A 20,489-nucleotide genomic window follows, 5' to 3' on the forward strand; every position below is an offset into this window, starting at 1 on the left:
AATTGTATTGTGTGTGAAAAATGTCCCATCCTTCTACACTGTCCTGCAGAGTTTAAATCAATGATTTTCAGTGTTGAACAAACAAATTATAGAGCAGCATTGAGCAACCTTATGAGATAGGGAGCATACAGCAGAGATAGATTTTTGTTTAGCCTTGTAAACTTTGCAACCTTGTGCATTCTCAGATTCTTGCCTGATTTAGAGCCTATATTGGTATTGGTTAGAATTCATCTGGAAGACACCAGAAGACATAAACATAAAGTAACCGATCTGAGCAAAGTTGGATGTGTTTAAAATATGTACAGTATATTGTGTTGCACTTATTTTAAAATTTTCTTAATAAAAATAATTTTTCACTCTAAAATATATTACAGAAATAAGATTGCTGGTGAACATTATTTCATGTTGATTTCAAGATTTCTTTGTATTTAACAAAAAAACAAACAAACAAACAAACAAACAAACAAACAAAAAACTCTTTAAAAAAAAAAAAACATTCGGTTCCAAATTCTAGCAAATAAGTAAGATAAGAATATATTAAATAACTAACTCAAAATGTAAATATAGTATGTTGTGTGTAAATGTGGCTTGATTAACTGATGTTAAACAGCAGAACTGTGTGTATCATAGCCTACTGAACTGCTGGGACGTTTGGCTGTGGCTGTTCCAAAGGTCTGTACAGCTGACGGATGCCGGCTCGATCCACTCGGGTCTAATTGTCTGTTTTCTGGAAGCTGAAGTTATCGGCAGCTGCCACACGCTCAAACGCTGAGGCGCCACCCCGGCACAGCTAACCAGAGCAGACTAATTGCAATGGCCTTTTCATCATCTCGAATCAACCACTTTTCTGCACGCACAGGGGAAGAGGTGCCCATAAACACACAACCACACACACACAATCTCTCTGCTTCTCACAGATGGACACGTACAGACAGTAGTATGGCCTGTATCACTCTCAAGTCAACCTCATCCAGCCGTCTGAGGAGCATTTAACAGAGAACGATGCTGACCTCCAGTGTACACCCCTACCTGCCAGCCTTAACCTGATTTCAGCAGCCGTTTAAGAGGGCAGGGAGGCATTGGTAGGGGAGGGGGTTAAAGGTTCAGTGGTACTGGAGGGTCCTGGCAGCTGGCCGGTCTGTCTGACATTAGATCAATAGTGTCCGTACTTTGGGTGCAGCCGGGTTGACAGCAATCCACGTGCCATAATTGGACCAAAGATGCATCTAGGCCCATCCCACCACCCTCAACGGCCTAATACTGCCATCGCCCCCTCCCCTCCAAAGCAGACTAGCCTCCTGTGCATCAACTACCCCTCCCCCCTCCTGCACTGTCACATCTGTCATATGTCATCCCAAACCTCTAGTGTCTCCACAGGAGACTGGTCACTCCTTACTCTCATTTCCTTGGCTCTTTCTTTAATTTTCCTTTCTTTTTTTTTGCTTTTTTTTTTTTGCTTTCTTTCCAGGAGTCATGCAAATGTCCACTTAAAGAGATAAATGCCAACCATATTAGGGCCGTTCTTCATGCTTTATGCAAAAGAAAGATCTGTGTCATCTGAGGATTTCACGGGAATAAAGTCACCGTTTATTTGCAGAGATGAAGCTGCCTGTAGAAAAAAAAAAATAAATGATTTGGTTCAGCTTATTAAAACTGAGAGGAAGAATACACAACAAGCCTCTTGTGAAGAGTAACAAACAATAGATGAGCCATGGATGAGGTGACTATATATAAGCCAAAAGAAATGAATAATACCAAAATGTAAAATATGGCAGCTGAGAGGTCCCTCACCCTGTTTCCAATCTCAGAGATTTTTGTATCGCAGTCTCACAGAGGGACTTGCATATTTCTAGAGCAAATATTGACTGAAACCTTCGGTTGAATTTCAAATGAATGACTGCAAGATTTCATTCAAAGCCATGACTGAAATATTTGTGTAAAGCGGCAGCACTTGCCAAAGTGTGCGATAATTCCTTCTCTGCAGCATGGGAGGCCGAGTGTTGTATTCTTTCGTACGATTTCTGTATCTCCTCACAGTTTAATCTAAAAAGGTAGACGGCATCTCCGATTTCAGAGGATAGCCCTTTTGAAGCTTAAACAGTGAAAGTATGCAGCCTGATTTACTTTATCTGAAGAATGAAGGGCTTAGGCACAATCCTATGAAGAGGGGAATTTTACTTTTTGAACAGATGAGCGAGATATTTAGCTCAGCGAGACTAAAAGGTTTTGCTTTACTAACAGTTGGGAAGCTGTATGACTGTCATTTCTTTATCTGGGGAGCCAAAAAGCTTTTGGATTTTCATGCATCAAGTGACAGTGTGAGAGATTTTAAAATGTAATCAGATTAACAAACGTTAGTACATTAAGCTATTAGAAAACCCATCATCAATATGCACCAATTAGGAGATGCTTGTTTGTGTGGCATATTATTTAAACTTTATATAGTTCTCCTATTTGTAGTCTATTTTCTTAAATTTATCATCTGAACGACTAAGATCTACCCAACCCATGAGATAAGAGTCCACACACAACACAGGTACATACACTACCTATTAGAGATGAGAAGTGGCTAACGCTGACAATGCTGTCATTGTGAAACGGAACTAATCACACACCAGCAGGGGCACACACACTCACAGCTATGGGACTAATGTCACTTCTCTTGGTATTATACCAGACCCCTTTTCCCCACAGACATTGTGCTTACTTCCACATGTACTCTGGTTCACTGGCCTAAAATATGTGCTTAACAAACAAGGAGATGGGGGAGGGGTCAAAAGAGAGAGTCGGCGCGTCGTGGAAGGTCTGTGTTAAGTGATCTGTATTCCATGTGAGTCCACAGTTCCCTAACCCTGTGAAATTAACAACACATCCCTCCTCTGTGACCCCTGACCTCTCACATAATACCACATCCAACCAGCGCCATGCATGAGTGTGTCTGTGTAATGTAAAAGGGACCCAAAATGTCCATGTCAATGTTTTCATTAAACACTGCCTGGAGAGGCAAGGTTCTGCTGCTAAACCAGAGACCACGACGTCCTTTATCTCTAACCGAAAATAATAGCATTATTCTTTGTAAGAGAAACAACATATTTTTCATCCTTTAATACAAGGGCAATAACAGTGAACATATTCTGCTCAGACAGAGTGGTGAATCTTAAGAAACCTGTTATATTGAACTAAGATGTTCTAAAACATAAAATGAATAATAATAATAATAATAATAATAATAATAATAATAATAATAATAAATTATATATTATTATTATTATTATTATTTTATGCAAATACAGAATGATCACAGGGCCAGAAAAATGAAATATTAAACAAACAAACAAACAAATAGGCTTTCTTTCTTTTTCTTTCTTTCTTTCTTTTTCTTTCTTTCTTTCTTTCTTTATCTTTCTTTCTTTTCCTCATGATTTTTTTGAGTCAAATGTGATCTGTAGATGTTTTAGTGATTTTCACCTGAGTGCACTGTAATACCTCATGCCCTGATAAAGACTGACATGCACGCACACACACACACACACACACACACACACACACATATACACACACATGCCTGCACACCTAACATTGGTCTTGGACAAAGTGTGGGAGTTTCAAATCTAGGATGAGGCATTAAATTGAGGATAAGAGGTTCTGAATGAGTGTTTAGTGAACATAATTTCCCATAGACCACCTGGAGGATGACAGCTTACAAGATAAGGAGCGAGACTCAACTACTCTGGCACTAAAGCAGAGATTGGCAGCTGCGAGTAGAACCTGCAAACTGACCTACACGTGAGACCTCCTCACCTCTGCCTCATAATCACCAGTCTGAGGGAGGCAGCGGCTCGCTAAAAGGCAGCAGCAGCCATTAGAGAGCTGCTTAAAACTCCACTTAAATATCTCTTTATGGGCGATTACTTAAACTGGGGTTTGGTATTTAAATGACACTTTCAAGGGCTTTCATGTGTGGTAATTCAATTGCTCGCCGGCATCGACTGAGGCTCCATTGTTACAAAAGATGAGCAAACATCAGCTAGAGGTGGTGAGAGGTTTCTAAAGACAGCTATACCCACAACCAACTTCACTGATAATACAAGAAGGAAACTATTCACTGTTAATTTTGGAATAGCATTTCATATTTCTCAATGGCATGCCTTTCTACCTGAAAACATCTCTACATGGAATAAAAGCACAGTCACTTTTAGAGTAGCAAATAGACATAGACATGCTGTTGTGCTTTTCATTTATTTTTCCTCCAGTGGTGGCATGACAAGATGTGTGTGTGTGTGTGTGTGTGTGTGTGTGTGTGTAGAAGGTCCAGGGCCCGGGTCCCCCAGCAGGAGGAGGCTTGGATCAGTGGAGACAGCCGTTAGCCTGGGGTTAGCTGGGCCTGCACGCCAATGCTGTGACAGGGAACAGGGGCGATGGAGTGGAAAGCAGACAGCAGAATTTGTGAATGTTGTAGTGGCCGTTCAGAACAGCTGAAGCATTTAAAGATGGACGCCTCTAACCTGCCTGCGAGCAGAGCAGGGCCGAGCGGTGGCAGGACACTACAGCGTGCGTAACTTCCCATTTCTAATGCTAGCAGAAAGGATGCGGCTCATGGTTATGTGTGAGGTGTGGGATGGCAGCTGTTAGGTAAAAAGATTTTTAAAGATCAGTGTCAAAAATTACTCAAAAATTACCAACCATCATTTACTCACCTTAGTGTTGTTTTGAACCTGGATTATTTGAAACCTCTGAAACACATTTTTGTTTGTACATATTCAAACTTGTGTCATATGCATGCTATTGCTTGCTAGCAATATAATAATTCAATAAAATGTTTTATTTTATGAAACTGAGTGTGGTTGGCAATAGCTCTTGGGAAAATATTCCGATATGAAAATGGACACTCTGAGATTCCCCTCCTTTCTTTGACATTTCCCACCAGCTCTACATTAAGACTTTTGACGTTCCAGACACATGCGGAGACATTTGAGAAACCATAACATAAGAGAGGTGGTGAGGTAGTGAGACAGAGAGAGAGAGAGAGACTGTATATTCCTGTGTCTGCGGGTCAACAGAAATACCAGCTCATGACTGGGCAGCCAGACAGCAGACTGAGAAGTCTGTCATAGCTGCCATAACTGACAAAGCATCTGTGATCCAGCCAATCACAGCCATAGTAATTAGCCGGTAAACAGTCTGTTCTTAAATAATGGAAGAACGATATCGCTATGATCTGAACACTCATACCGCTCTAAAAGCACATGAAGAGCTCTTAATGGAAATCATTAATATACTATACGCCAGAGCTCTACCCCTCAGAGAAAGATAGCAGTGATCGTTCCATCTGAATTAAAACATGCTGCGTGTCCATGTGGGCTCTTATCATGACCCTACCAAGAACAGAATCAGATAATCTTTGAGTGTCATTCCCTTGATGGTATTCTGTCGCCTGACTGCATTATAAAGAGCTGTAGGGACTCTCCACAAAATGGGCACACTTTGTTGTCTCATTATTTTTTTCAAACATTAGTGACACAAATCCCAGTTTGTGTGTGTGAGAGAGAACTAGCATGAAAACATCAAATTTACGGATCCCTTAAAATTGTCATCTTCTCATCTGTACCAAACAGTTTAAATAATACAACATAGCATGTTGTATGAGTTGGTGGTAACACAGGTAAATAATATAATTCATTTTTTGCAATTCAAATCGCAGTGTGGACTATATGTGTCATGCTCAATACATTTAAATAATGTTGAAATAAAAAGAGATATAAATAGTGACTTGTGAATGTACAATAGCACGAATTAACAAGGCTAAACCTAGTACCATTGATGCATGGCAATGTTTTTCGTCCAACATTTTAGACTGGAAGGACGAAAGAAGGAATGACCATATAAAGTTTTTTTTGTTTTCCTCTTTCTTTCAGATTGTAAAATTATTGATATGTCTGTTGCTCCCCTTTCCCTGTTTGTTTGTTTGATTGAATGGATGTTCTTCTGTTAATCTAAAGACAATAAAATAAAAAAAAGAGATAAAAAAAAACAGTATTTGCATTGATTTATTAGTTATTATACTATAATTCAGTTGCAACCCTTTTCCGATTTATTCCTATATTTTATGCCTACAATATTGTAGGTATAAAATAAATACAATCAAAACTTGAAAATAATTAAAACTAAACACTTATACTGATTTCCTGGGGTGGAAACTCAGTACGTCAAAGCGTACTGAGTTTCCACCCCAGGAAATCGGTGTAAGTGTTTAGTTTTATTTATATTCTGTATCTATATATTTTATTTATATATCACTTTCATTTGTCATTTGTTCGGCTGAAAACAAACAAACAAACAAAAAAAACAAAACAAAGGAAGTGCCTCTATTCTATACATTGACCGATTTTTGTTTCCCTTTTTCTCTCCCCCTTTCTTTTTTATATTCAAACAGAATCATATCCTCTATTTATCATTCATATCTGTGTTTATGCATAATCACACCTCTGAATATTTGAGTCAGTTTAATGAACATCTCCTCTTTCTCTCTCTCTCTCTCTCTCTCTCTCTCTCTCTCTACAGCAAATGCTGGTTAGAGTTTGTCTAATATGAAACAGGGCCATGGGGAAGGATTGCCAATGTTTGCCTGCGAGTTTACTCAGAGATGAACCACAGACGAATCTTCCTCCTCTATATATATGCCAGAGACTTGATTTTAATTCACTGTTAAAGTATAACATACACACATATTCACACACACACACACACACACACACACACACACACACACACACACACACACACACCTCAAGGCTTTGGAACTCTTAAACATGTTTAAAGGTTGAATAAAACATTGAAAAAGCATAAAGTTGAACAAAGCCTCTATTGTGCATCTGCTTTTATTAACCTTTATTGTCTCCTTATGTCTTATTTGAGAAATCCTAAAGAAAGTAAATAAATAAATAAATAAATAAACATAATAATCGGATATGTTTTTTTTTCCTCCTTCACAGATGCATTAACCAAGGGATAAAAGCTTAAAATGTTGTTTGCTTTTGTTTATGGCTACTTTGTATGCCGCCAAAAGGTCCGTAAAATTCACGGTGGAATTACACCAAAAAGGAGAAAACAATCATTTGGATGAAGTGCATGGTTCATTCCACCCTAATTCTGGATTCAGCCAGCATATCATGGAAATTTTAACAGTCATAGAGGATTAACCCATGTGGGTTGCAGGGGGTCTCGCTTGCTGCTAGATTTTGAGGCATCAGAATTGCTGCTGTTTAGAGAGAGAGAGAAGAGAGAGAGAGATTTCATTTTCACCTATTGTTCCCCTGTCCTGACCTCCTCTCTTTTTGCATAATCATGACAGTTATGCAGGAATATTTAGGCATTAATAATGAATTGCATGAGGTTCACACTCTCAATTCAGAAATGGAACCTAGTGACCTTCACACTGGGCGAGAGTCATTCAAAACAAGTGGCCATCCTTCAGCCCCAGGTCTTTTACTGCTAACCATTATTGAATTTAAATATTATAAGTTTTTACTTTTTTTTTTTTTTTTTGAGGTGAAATTAAGTGCTTACCAATCAATATTTTTTTTAGGAGTTCAAGCTAAATATTATATGAACTGTTATCTTCTATTCATGAATGACATTTTTCAAAACTGATTTTATTGTTTTCAACCAAATAGCATTAAATATGTAACAGTAATGCAAGTAATACAAATTTTGCTAAAATAGTTGGTGGTAAATGTTTGGGACAAAATCATGTTTTAAAAGTTTTTAATACAATAACTTTGGTAAGTTATTGGTGATTTTTTAAATATTGTTTTTATCATTTTAAATAATTTTTCCTTCTCACTTTCTTTCTTTTACAAATACCCTTTTTATTTTTGGTTGCAAGTAGAAGCAGTCATGGTGCGAATGGTGTGTGTTTGCCAATTTTATTGGACAAGCCAAGATAACAATCCTAAAAACACATCAGTGTAAAAATTCTGGTCAAGGTGTTGACTTGTTGTCTCTTGATTTACATTGGTAGAATTCAGGGTTGCTAACGAATTTACATATTACAAACAAGCTGATAATGTACCTTTTTTCAGAATGGGGTGGGGTGTGAGAGATGTTTCAGTGACACTGAATGAGTTTGGAAATATGGTTTTAATTTTGTATATTAGTTCTTTATTGTATATTGTTCATTCTTTCTTTCTTTCTTTCTTTCTTTGGTAATAGGGCAAAACCATGCAGTAATAGGGTTACACACAAAATGTGGGACATATTTTAATATTACTTTTGATGTTTTGTATAATTTCAACTGTTGCTGTTGTTGGAGGTAGGACAAATAAAAAAAAAAATCACCATTAAAAATAATAAATAACGTTTTTTGTTTTTTTTGTTTTGTTTTTTAATAGCATCTTGTTATGCTAGAAGAATTTACTGAATGAAAAAATGTCTGAATGCTAATTAATAATAATAATAATAATAATAATAATAACATTTTGTGTAGAGTATCTCAATTGGTCTCTCTCTCTCTCTCTCTTTAAGAGAGAACTAACCATATTGGACACAGAGATCTGTAGTGGAATATTCTGTCAATATGAAGTCTCATTTTAGAAGAGACTGGTTTGGACATAGTTGACACGCATCCCTGAGACACAGCAGTGAAAAGCCACAATAGCCTGTCTTTATAACCACAGGCATAACCACTGAATATCTCAAGAGCCACAGAAATCCTGTCTGAACATATCACTGACACCTCCTCTGTGCTACATGCGTTTAGGAGATTATGAGCACTCAACTCTTGTCTGGGACACCAGAGGGCTGCCGGAGACTGTCAGAATGTGTCATGTGTCAGTAACATCAGGACCCAAGAGACTGGCCTTTAGGAGTGAAACAGAGTCCACCCTCAAAATTAATTAATTCATATGTTATAAATTATTTTACATATTTGTTTCAATGATTTTAATGATTACTTCAAAGGGAGACCATTATTTATGTGCTGATTTCAGAGGGAAACTGCATAATTCAGCAGAATGGTTGTAAACATGGTAAAATGTGTTAAGCAGAGCTGTGAGTAATATGTTCTTATTGGAAATCATAATGGAATTAGTCAAAATATTTTAATAAACAGAAGCGGCAGAAGAAATGTAGAACTTTTTGGACAATTTCTGCGGAATCTTATTTGCAGTTGCTAAATATGCAGTGCCTTCATTAGCTGTTGATTATGTACAACAAACAACAATTGGTGTGTTACAGTCTACCATCAATATTTTGATCGACTGATTAATTAGATTGTGTGACTTGTGTTTGGTTGTCCTTAATTAACTATGCTTGCCTTTTACTTCAAAAGAACATTTTAAAATCCTGACCTGATTTATGGACCTCTGAACATAACTATTTTACAAGATGGTGATTTTGTATAATTCGTATGAAATTGTATGCTTTTTTTAGAAAAATAAATAAATAACTAAACGTGTATATATATTGTCCATAGCTTGAATGTAACAAAAGTTAATCTTAAGTATCTTAAGTTGGCTGATAGCTATGATTTTCAGGAATGGAATTTTGAGAAAAATAGGTTTAAAGGTTTCACTTTCACTTCATGGGTTTAACAAGAGCTGTCTGTCAGTAGCGCTACATTGCATCATTACACAAACAGACTAACGCTACCCTGAAAAGGACAGTTTTTCGTTGTTTATCATGGGCATAGTCTCTGAACTTTTAATCAACCCTTGTATGTTTAGATAGCACAAAGTGTACCTTGTAGTTTACATTTAGAAAAATGAGTGCAGCGCAGCTGTTCGTGCACTGTGCATATAACAGACTTCATCGGACTCCTCCTCTTTAGTAACTTCATCATCCAATCCGTCATTTCTGGATGTGAAATACTCCATTATAACATTGTGCAGGGCACTGACAACACCAAGATTGAACAGACTGAGACGAGTAAGACTGTTAAAGTGAGCAGCTACTTCAGACTGCGTTATTCTCTTGCACTTCACCATCTTACGATATTAAAAAATAAATAAATAATAAAAAAAAATAAAACTTTGCATGCAGTAGGTTACACAGACTGGTGAAGAATGAGCATTGATATGCCTTTATTAAATATGTTATGTGGATTATTAGTCTTTGTGGTGTTAAGAGAAAGCATTTCCGCAGCACGTTCTTAACATAAAAGATACAGTAATTTCTGCTTGCTGCAATAAATCGCTATTTTTCTGCACTAAACAAGTGAACTTTGCCAAGATATTTTCAGAGATGATAGACAAGATGTTATAAAATTATAGTTATATATTTTGTTGTTGTTGTTGTTGTTGTTGTTGTTGTTTTTGTTTTTTTACAAGATATTATACAAAACTAATGCATTCATTTAAGTGCCTCCTGATCCAAAATATCCTCTACCTAAATGTGACTTTGTAAAGTATTGAGGGAGTTTTCTGTCTGCTTACTTGATTTGTGCACCTTATTCAGATTTAGAATTGTGTCTCAAGACTCAGAAGCTTATTCAATGTCACATATGCAGCAGACAGTCTGTATGTAGCAGGAAGAGTCCTTCACACAGCACGAAAGTCACCGTCGTCGCTTATTTAATACATAATCGTTTCTCAGTGGGTGTGAAGATAGGACGTCAGCTCTCCATTTGCAGATAGGAAAAGCAAGCAGGTTAGAGAGAGCAGTGTGAATATGGACAGGAAGATAACTACGCACTTAAGAGTGTCTATGAGGAAGATTACATCCTAAACCGGTGGTGGTGGGGAAGGGATGTAATTGACCAGTAATCATTTTGTGTTGTCAGTTTTTTTTTTTTTTTTTGGAAGGACTGGTGGATGGAGGGTTATAGACTGATAGTGAAATCTATGTCTGTTCAATTCTACCCTAGCACTTAATTTGGTAGAAATGCTGGATATTATCTCTCATCATGACCTTCCACATACTCACTGTGTCAGGGGTTAGTCCAGAGGAGACGCTGGAGATGGATCATCCTGGCAGGGGTTTAAGCTGAAAACATGGTGCTTGAGGAGATATCATACCGGGAGACACTACAGAGAGGTGTACTCTCTCTATCCAGCTGTCGCTCACAAAATACTATGGCCAATCACAGTAGGCAGAGGATATATATATATATATATATCCTCCCAAAACATTTGCAGTGTTTACATTGGAGCTGCACGATTAATCCTTAAAATATTGAGATCTCCATTCAAACATCCATCTTATTCCTGAATGACAACGATTTAGCAATGTGTATTAGGACTGTTTCACATCGCGAGTATCAGTGGAGCCTGAGAAGCACGTTTTGTCGCTGCCCATGTTGATGAATGAGAAGGTCGGGGTAAAGAGCAACACAAACAGTCTTTTCAACCACATTATAATCATTATTTCTGTGTAACAGACATTTAAATAATAAAAGTACTGGGATAAAAGTTTATAGTTTGGGTACAAACACTTATTGTCTACAGTAGCGATCAAAACGAAAGTATCTTAACGCTTTTATGTCTTGTAACGCTTATCCTCTTCCGCCAGGAGGTGGCGACAACTGCCCGTTTAAAAAAAAGTACGTCATTGAATCATTCATTCAGGAGATTTCAATAGTTAAACAAGTCTTAATGAAGTGAGACACTGACTCCTTCATTGAATGTTTTTTTTTTTTTTTTTTAATTAATATATGTTTTTAAAAGACTTAAGGAATGAACAGTTTGTCAGAACCACTAGTATCTTCTTTCTCCTGAATCATGAGAGAATCATGGTCTCCAATTTATTAAAAACAACTGGGATTCTCAGTGTATCCAGAATTGTGAAGCTATTGTTTAAATGTTGTTTATTACTGCATATAATTCATTAAAATGGAAGTTTAATTTCATAAAGTTCAAAATGCACCTACATTTTTTTGCATTTTGTCTTTTTCAGTTAAACAAAAACTATTTTCCCTATATATGTCATCATTGAGGATTTCTTAAGAAAAGTTTAAAAATCTTGTCTCGTCTCATATATAACAGATTTTGTTTCTTTTCAATATTTTACTTTAATTTTACAGTTTTTGTTTGGCAGCCGTAGCTTACAGTCATTTGACCATTTTTTTTTTTTTTTTTTTTTTTTTTTACAGGACTTTTTTTTACAGTGTAAAACCCTTATTTTACAGATTTTTCCTAGATTATTACAATGAAATCACTAAATGTTCTACAGAGAATTCATTATCAATGAATTCTTCATAAACAGTTCTTCAGAGCCCCCAGGAGGAATTGAATAAATAAAAATTGTGTTTCTGTCTGATCAGTTAGGGTTACTCTCATGATGAGGTCATAATTTTACCTTTGAGATGGGTGGAGAAAGAAACAATTTGTGCAGCTTGCTGATAGCTTTGTATCTTGTATTTTCCACATATGTTTTATATTAATCAACACAATTTTATATATATATATATATATATATATATATTGTTTTTGTCTGTTGTCAGACAAAATCTCACCGGATTATTACAATTAATGGCAAAATGAATGCTTGGACATGTAACCTGATATTTCCTACTGAGACACTACAGCAAAAGATAGAAATAACTGACTTAAAACCATTTTTAGCATTAATAATATTAATAATAATTTGTTTAATAAAACTACTTACTGACAGTGACATGGGCAAAACTGTACTTACCAGCTCCATACAAAACCTACACAGTTGAGCCAAAATCCTGGTTTGCATACAGTATTCTTCTCCAAGGAGTCCATGGATCATGCTTTCAGGTGCTCTTTGTCAAATGAGTTAACATGGCAGTGTTCTCAGAGTACTCATTTCAAAGTTCTGTCACTTTTTTTGAGTTTGATCTTAAAACTAGCTGACAGTTTGGGTGGGCGATATAACCATTATTATTACACTATAAGAAATTTCATTTCACAATAACAATCACAATAGTTATTTTTGTTATTTTATTTTATTAAACATAAGATCAAAGTATCAAATTACAAAAAAAATAAGACTAATGCAAAAGAACAAAGGTAAGTTAAATACATTTTGTAATTTTCTCTTTAGTATTTTGTTGTTTGATGCTGTCACTTTAAGAACAAAATGCACAGATCCAGTAACATTACACTGACACGTAACCAGGTTTCCACCTAAATGTTTATCTTGACTTCAAACATTAGAGACTGTGTTTAAGTCAAGTGAATTTTGCGAGAACTGTCTGTATTTAAGTGAGGTGCGACTTTCTGTGTCTTTTGTTCTTTACTTTTTTTCATCACCACACCTGCTATTTATTCCTCATTCATGCACACGTATTTATAAATAAATTTAAGCAGTACTGTGCTACGAGGATATATATTGCGGTAGTCACTTCATATCATCGGCACGACATGGTCATATATCGCCCAGCCCTAGCTAACAGTATTAGCTAATACTTACAAAACACAATAACAGACACTGGTAAGACATTGAGATATGTAATCGCGATCAGCATCTCACTTCAGTGAACATTATATAATAATATAATAAGGTAACTGTTACTTACACTGTAAATGTAATTAGTTGACTTTACTTAGAAAAAGTGTGGAAACCGATTGCACTAAAAAACTAAGTAAAATGAAATAGGAATATTATGTTGTACTGACAAATGCTTAGTATAGTTTACTTACACAAGAGTTGTAGTAACTAACAAAGAACTGTTGGGGGTACTTGATTCTTTACTTTAGGTTTACGCTTGATTTAGTATAGCTACTCACTGACTCCCAGAGTGCACTGCGACATGAATAAAATTATGCAATTGCTTTGCTTTACTGTTGTTGTTTGTATTTGCCAATTTCATTTGCTGTCTTGTGTCAGTTGTAGCACAACAAAAAAGAGAAAATAAACAATGGTTATTGACACAATTAATAAAAATAAATAAAATGTAATTGTTACCATTGTTGTGACTCGCGTGCTGAATGTTGAAGTCTGTCTGTGACTTGAACACATTACTACAAATATTAAAGGACTGTATCAACTCAGTTAAGTTTCTCAAGGTGTTTATGAAGAACAATGACATTGTAAAATATCTTTAATAAAAATAAAAATTACATTAGCTGAGATAAGAAGGTGAGACTTTCTAAAAGCAACCTACTTATTACTTTTCCTCTCTTGAAATCAAAAATTATGATTTCATGTTGCATTGCTGCATCAATAGGAAGAACATTATAATAAGATAAACAAAGTTCCAAGTGCCCAACCAAAGGGAACACTGAATATTTTAAGTAAACGACACTCAAAGCAGCAAGTGCAGCAAGTACATTGTTTTACTTGCCTTGAAAGTAGCTGTAACTTAATAAAACCTATAGTATAGCAACTAAGTAAAGATAACTAATTATATCTAAGTAAGGTAAACTATTGGATTTTACAGTGCAGGTTTAACATGTCATACACTGCTGTATCTTTGTCATTTTGTTCAGTTAAAAACAAGAATTACTGACCAAACAAAAGGATATTTTCTTGTGAGTTGCACAGTTGGCATGTCTGCTGCTGTCCTTGTTGGTCGGGGTTGGATGTGAAATGGTTAGAGCCACTGGAAGCCATCAGACTGAGTTAGTGTGGACAGTGCTGTTCTCTATCCACTGCCCAGGACCGGTCATAGCCACCAACACAACACACTAAGATCTGCCGGGGTGGGACACGGGGGGGCTGACAGGAAGCATTAGACAAGGGGAAGTCTAATACCACCACACCTCTGCATGCAGTCACCCCTGCTACATGATCACAGTTCACAGCACAACACAACAACAAACGACAAAACACAAAAGCTGTGTTTATTTTATTTGTTTATTTCATTTATTTTGATATTCTACATTTTACTTTTACTTAACACATCTGTTTATAATATCTCTTTCAATATTGCATATATGCAAATTTTAGGTGTTTTTACCCAAAGCAACTTACAGTGCATTATTACGAATGTCTATAAAATTATGCAATGTTTCCCACAGGTTGCATTTGCCAGTTTGTTTATTCCTTGAGATTCAAACCTTGGTGTTGCTAAAGCCATGTTTTACCAGTTGAGCTACAAAAACTTCCCTTACAAAAAAGTTCCCTTAGTTAGAATCCAAAACTTCCCTTACAAAACAAAATTCTGGAAAACACTCTAATTTAAAGATCAACTCTCACTATTAACTAGTTGCTTATTAGCATGCATATTACTAGCATATTGGCTGTTAATTAGTAGTTATAAAGCGCACATTAATGCCTTATTCTGCATGGCCATATTTTAGATCCCTTGCTCCACCCCATACCATAAATTAACAACTACCTTACTATTAATGAACAGCACATTAGGAGTTATTGAGGAAAACCTCCTTATTAATAGCATTAATAGTGTGAATTGATCCCCAACTAAAGTGTGACCAAATACTGTATCATCGTGATGGGTGCCCTAACAGCTCAATGGTCGAACAATTCCAATGACCAAAGTATATGCTTCAGTCATCAGGTCATTGGAAGGAGGTTTTTTTATTTTTTTATTTTAGAATAGCTGTCTACAAATATTATTATTATGACTGCAAATCAGTAGTGAAACCTTTGAATAAATTAACAAAATCCTTTAACAAAGCTAAACCCAACGAAGCAGGAGGTGGCTCTTTTGCAGGAGGTACCACCCAGAGGTGTCTCTTCTTATCCCATTGTGGGGGGAACCATGAGGTTTTATAGCAGCTCTTGATGAGCAGACAGTCAGTACCCTACCATCACTCCAACTGCACACATTTCAGAGAGCATTTAAAACAACAAAGTAGAGATGGGCTGCGGTTTCATCCACGGGAGAGAGAGAGACGCCTCTTCCCTTCCTGCCTTTGAAGCTCCAAGGAGTCATTTAATCAATTATTAATCAAAGTGGCGTGTGGAACTCAAAGACACTCACTTATGCTGTAGATGCTGTAAGGGGCTTCAGAGAGAAGATTTCAATGTGCCATCATTGAGGTGTCTCTGGTTTTAATAAGGTGGTTTAAGGTACACGTGCACTCAGTGAAAGGTTCCTTTTAAGGTTGAGTTCTACAGTGGGAACACGACATGCCTGGATAGCGCAGATTAATGGGGTGTAAATTAGGATCTAGGTGTTGGAGCGCTGCAGAGTGAGAAGTCAAGAGCGGCTACAAAGCCTCAGGGGAAGAGGATGTCTTACACACCAAGGAGGATGCTCAATGCACACGCTAAGCTTGATAGCCATGTGGAATTCAATTATGAAAGCTTGAAAGCCAGTAATTAAGCCTATGTATCTTGGAATTACTTTATTCCATTTCAGATTTCAAGTAAAGCATCACTCAACAGAAGTACCCATTCCAGATGAAAACTGGATCGTTCTTTAGCATACAGTGAGGGTAAACAGTTACACAATTACTGTGGATAAAATAGTTCAAATCATTTGGTCTGTGAATTTTTGCATTTGAGTGTAAACAAATCGGAACACAGTTTGAGACAGTTGTGATTGCTTCTGAAATTTTAGAGAAGAAAGGATTTTTTTGTTTGTTTGTTTGTTTGTTTTTCTGTCTCTTAAAATACTTTCTTATATTCTAAAACACAAAGCATTATTGGCATGAGTTTGGGGTAGAAAACTATTTTCTTTGGGTTCCATTCTTTTTGGTAATACAATAAATTATACGCTTTATCATACATTTTTTTTATCAAAAATCTTAACTTGCTCTCCATTTAATCTCATTGCTCTTTATTTGGAATAACTGATGTATTTAGAAGATCTCATTTATTTCAATAATATTGGGGCTCCTGAGCAATCCTAAAAAATGGTAGTGCCACTTTGTTAACATCCTGTTATGGAGTGATGTAAACTACATTGCAAACAGCGACAGTAGACCATAATACTGCAGAGCACAGGGGCGATGAATGAAAACCTCTAAAAAATGTGTTTATCAATGCATTGGCATTACTCCCCAGGCCCAAAGGAACACAATGGGAGTTAGTTCATTTGATAGAATTGATTCCAGGGGTCACTTTATGGGGCATGAATCCCTCAATTCCATTTATGAATAAAAATGGCGCCTCTTGCAACTCAATCCAAGCATTCCATAAAAAATTCATCCGCTTTCTTTCAGATTTTTTTCTGCCATTCTGTCAGTCTTTTAGTGTTGGACAAATTGAAGTGCGCGCACAGAGGGAGGCCAGCAGTAAGCGGAGAATCCATTTGCCCAGTCTATCTGTCGGAAGAGAGCAGCGAGCCAACGTTCAAAGACGGCAGCCACAATACAGGTGACACCGGGTCAGTCTCTCTTCCTGTCCATCACCTGCATGATGGGTTTGTTCTCAGTGGAGGAGAAGCTCTGTGAAGCTCACGCTCTTTTTGTGATGGTCATATCTTCTGATTGATGGCTTCATGGCCAGGGCCAATGTGGCCTTTTTAAATAATTTATGTCGCAATTGCTGTGGACAACTGCTTTATAACAGAAGTTGTTATTTTTACATTGACTCAGCGATCAATAGTTTAAAAGACATCAGACCTGGACTAATGAACTTCTTAACAAGCTCTCTGGGGGGGTAAAAATAATTACTGTTCAGGCACTGACCACCAAGAGGACAAATCTATTCTCATCTTCTAACGTAAAACCTGGGAGTAGTGGAACATAGAGGAGCTTGATTGACTGATTGATTGATTTGCTTTTAAATAATTTTACTTCATGTACTCCTGTTTTTTTGGCAAATACTCTCATACAAGAAAAAGTATACACATTTCAATTTCAGTTTCAAAAGCTTTATTGTCTATCCCCAATGGGGTAGAAAACTGTCTTTAGACAAAAGGCTCAACACACAAACAATACAAATAGTCCTCATGACAACAATTTACAATATCACAAAAAACACAATACATAAAACATAATTGTATTATTATTTTTTTTTCTTTCTTTCTTTGCCAAATGGCTGTATTATAGCATACTACTGTAAAACTGTGCTTTTACAGGAAATGAAGACAGACTGACCTCAACATAAATTGAAAGTTGATACATGTAAGATCACATGAGTCCTGTACTTCACAATAGACATGTACAGTGTTGTGTAATATGCTTGAACTTTCGTTCGTCCATATGTTTTACAATAACAGTGGTGTCACAGGCAAATTTTCCTGTGTGCAGCCGTACAGTAGTCCTGAACCTCGTAAATCAAACCCTGTATTCGCCCTGCTTTTAACCAAGTGACAAATTGGCCAAACAATACTGCTTGAATTCTTATTAAGCTTGATTAATTCATATCATTAGTTAATCACACAACAGCTCATAAAATATAGTAAATTAATTTCTATAATGTGATTAATTTGTGAAACACTTGAATTAACATCAATAAATCAATTGGTGAATCAATTACATTACCATTTTTAAATACAAAGTTAATAGTGTGCTTTAACTAGTGCTGTAGAAGTGATCATCTATCATGTGATATTAGAGGGCCAGAGCGAGCAGCTCAAATGTTCAATGATCTGAAGGCTTTTTTTTTTTTTTTTTTTTTTTTTTTTTTTTTTTTTTGCAGTCTCTCAATGGGTCAGAGCATACAGGGGTCCAGAAGCGCTGTGCTCCTCTTAAAGTGGTGAACAAACACTTTTACTCCCTTTCAGCTGCATGAAAAACAGATGGATTATAGTTACAGCCCAAACTTGAATATGCAGATCATAATAGTGATTACTTCTACTCAAGTTCTCGCTTGGATGAGAGAATGGTGGATGCATGTTCACATCATAAGTTATTAAGTTAGTGTAAATGATCACATTGTCAATTATTCAAAACAAAAATGTGAGCTCTTTTTCAAATGATTAAAGTTAATGGCCAAGTGGATCAAAAAGCACCAAAAAGTAAACCGTGTAAATTTTGGGCATACACCAAAACTTTGTGTGAGGAACATGCAGAAATTGTACTCAATATGTAGTGAAAAGATTACAGCTACAAGTAATTTGTTGGTCGACTCTGATAGGGAAAATGTGATTAATATTTGCGGTTTTATGTACAGTTTGTGAAGCATTTTCATAGAGATTTTGGGACAGTTTCAATGTGTGAGGCTTCCCAGGCCGATGCCGTGGAAATATAAATGGAGCTAACAACAAACCATTCTTGATTTGTCACAGTTTGGACACAGTCATTTGGACTAAAATAAATGTACATGAAAGAGGTAACTTTTATCCTATGTGACTTAATTTTGTCATGCCTGGTTAAGACACTGTGTTATGGGTATAAAGCTTACAATTCCTGAGCTTTAACCTATACCACACCACCTTGAAAAGTCAGATCTGTGCCTGTAGACCATGTGACATTACATATATGATTAACTGACAGTAGTGTATACAAAACATTTCCTCTTACAGGTTTTGATCTGTTGTCGGAATTATCAAACGACACAGGAAGTGAAAGAATAGAGGAGTGATAGACTGTGAGCAAGACTCTTCACCAATGTAGGAGAAGATAACACAGCTCTTAGATTACATAGCAATCCCAGCAGCAGCTTGGCTTACACAGTCACTACATGCAGTTTACGGCCCGTGCTCTCGTTAATAGTCCTGCTCTCTGGCGCAGCTGTCCGATCTCTGATGTTCTGAGCAGGCAGGGGAGAGAAGACGCTGGCAGGAGGAAATGTCACCTGATGAAGGGAGAGAATGTTCTTCTAACTTTGGTTAAGGTTCAGGTGAGTTAAGCTTGATTGGACTTTGTGTTTGTGCCACTGGTCCTTATGAAAGTATGGCAGTGGGTTTGACAGGTCCCTGTTTCTACTCCGTCGATGTATACAGGGGATTTCGTCGCTCAGAAGTGAGAGGAAAAGGTTAGAGGGACTTGTTCTCAGCTGTGAGACGGGAGTATGTGTGCTGCTCTAATTGCTGCTGTTCAGATGGGGGCAGGGCTACATGATACTTCTCAACACGCACCGTTCCACTCAAAGCTCGCAGAGTGTTTTCACGTGAAATTCAGCACTTGAGTCTGATATCTTCTGTGGAAATGCTTTAATTCAAGTTACTAAAAGCAGAGAAGGCGGAGTAATATGTGAGGTAGTTTTATAATTGGAGTCTGTAGTCTCTCAATTTTCTTAATACTATACATTTTAGGATAACATTCTGCAACTTTCGAATTCAAAGCCAAAATGAAACTCTTTATGCAGAGAAAAATACATACCAAAATTACAGTGATTATTATCTATACTGCACAGTCAGAACTTTATCTGCCTAGGTCCCAAAAGGGTGATTTACACAACTCAGATAATATACTGTACATTTTCATACAGAATAATTAATATAATATACAAGCTGCACAGTTCACAATTTTAAACCTCCTGGAATGCCTTAACTATGACTTTTGCCTCTATAAACTCATAATTACTGCTTATTAATAGTTAGTAAGGAAGTTGTCAAGTTTAGGTATTGGGTAAAGTTAAGGGATCTTAAATGGTCATGCAGAATAAGGCATTAATATGTGTCTTTAGAAGTATTATTAAACAGTCAATATGCTAGTTATAGGTATGCTAATAAGCAACAAATTAACAGTGAGAATTGGTTCCTATAGTGTTACGGAACATTCTTT

This window comes from Labeo rohita, chromosome 9 (genome assembly GCF_022985175.1).
Source record: "Labeo rohita strain BAU-BD-2019 chromosome 9, IGBB_LRoh.1.0, whole genome shotgun sequence".
In the NCBI taxonomy this organism is placed as follows: Eukaryota; Metazoa; Chordata; class Actinopteri; order Cypriniformes; family Cyprinidae; genus Labeo; species Labeo rohita.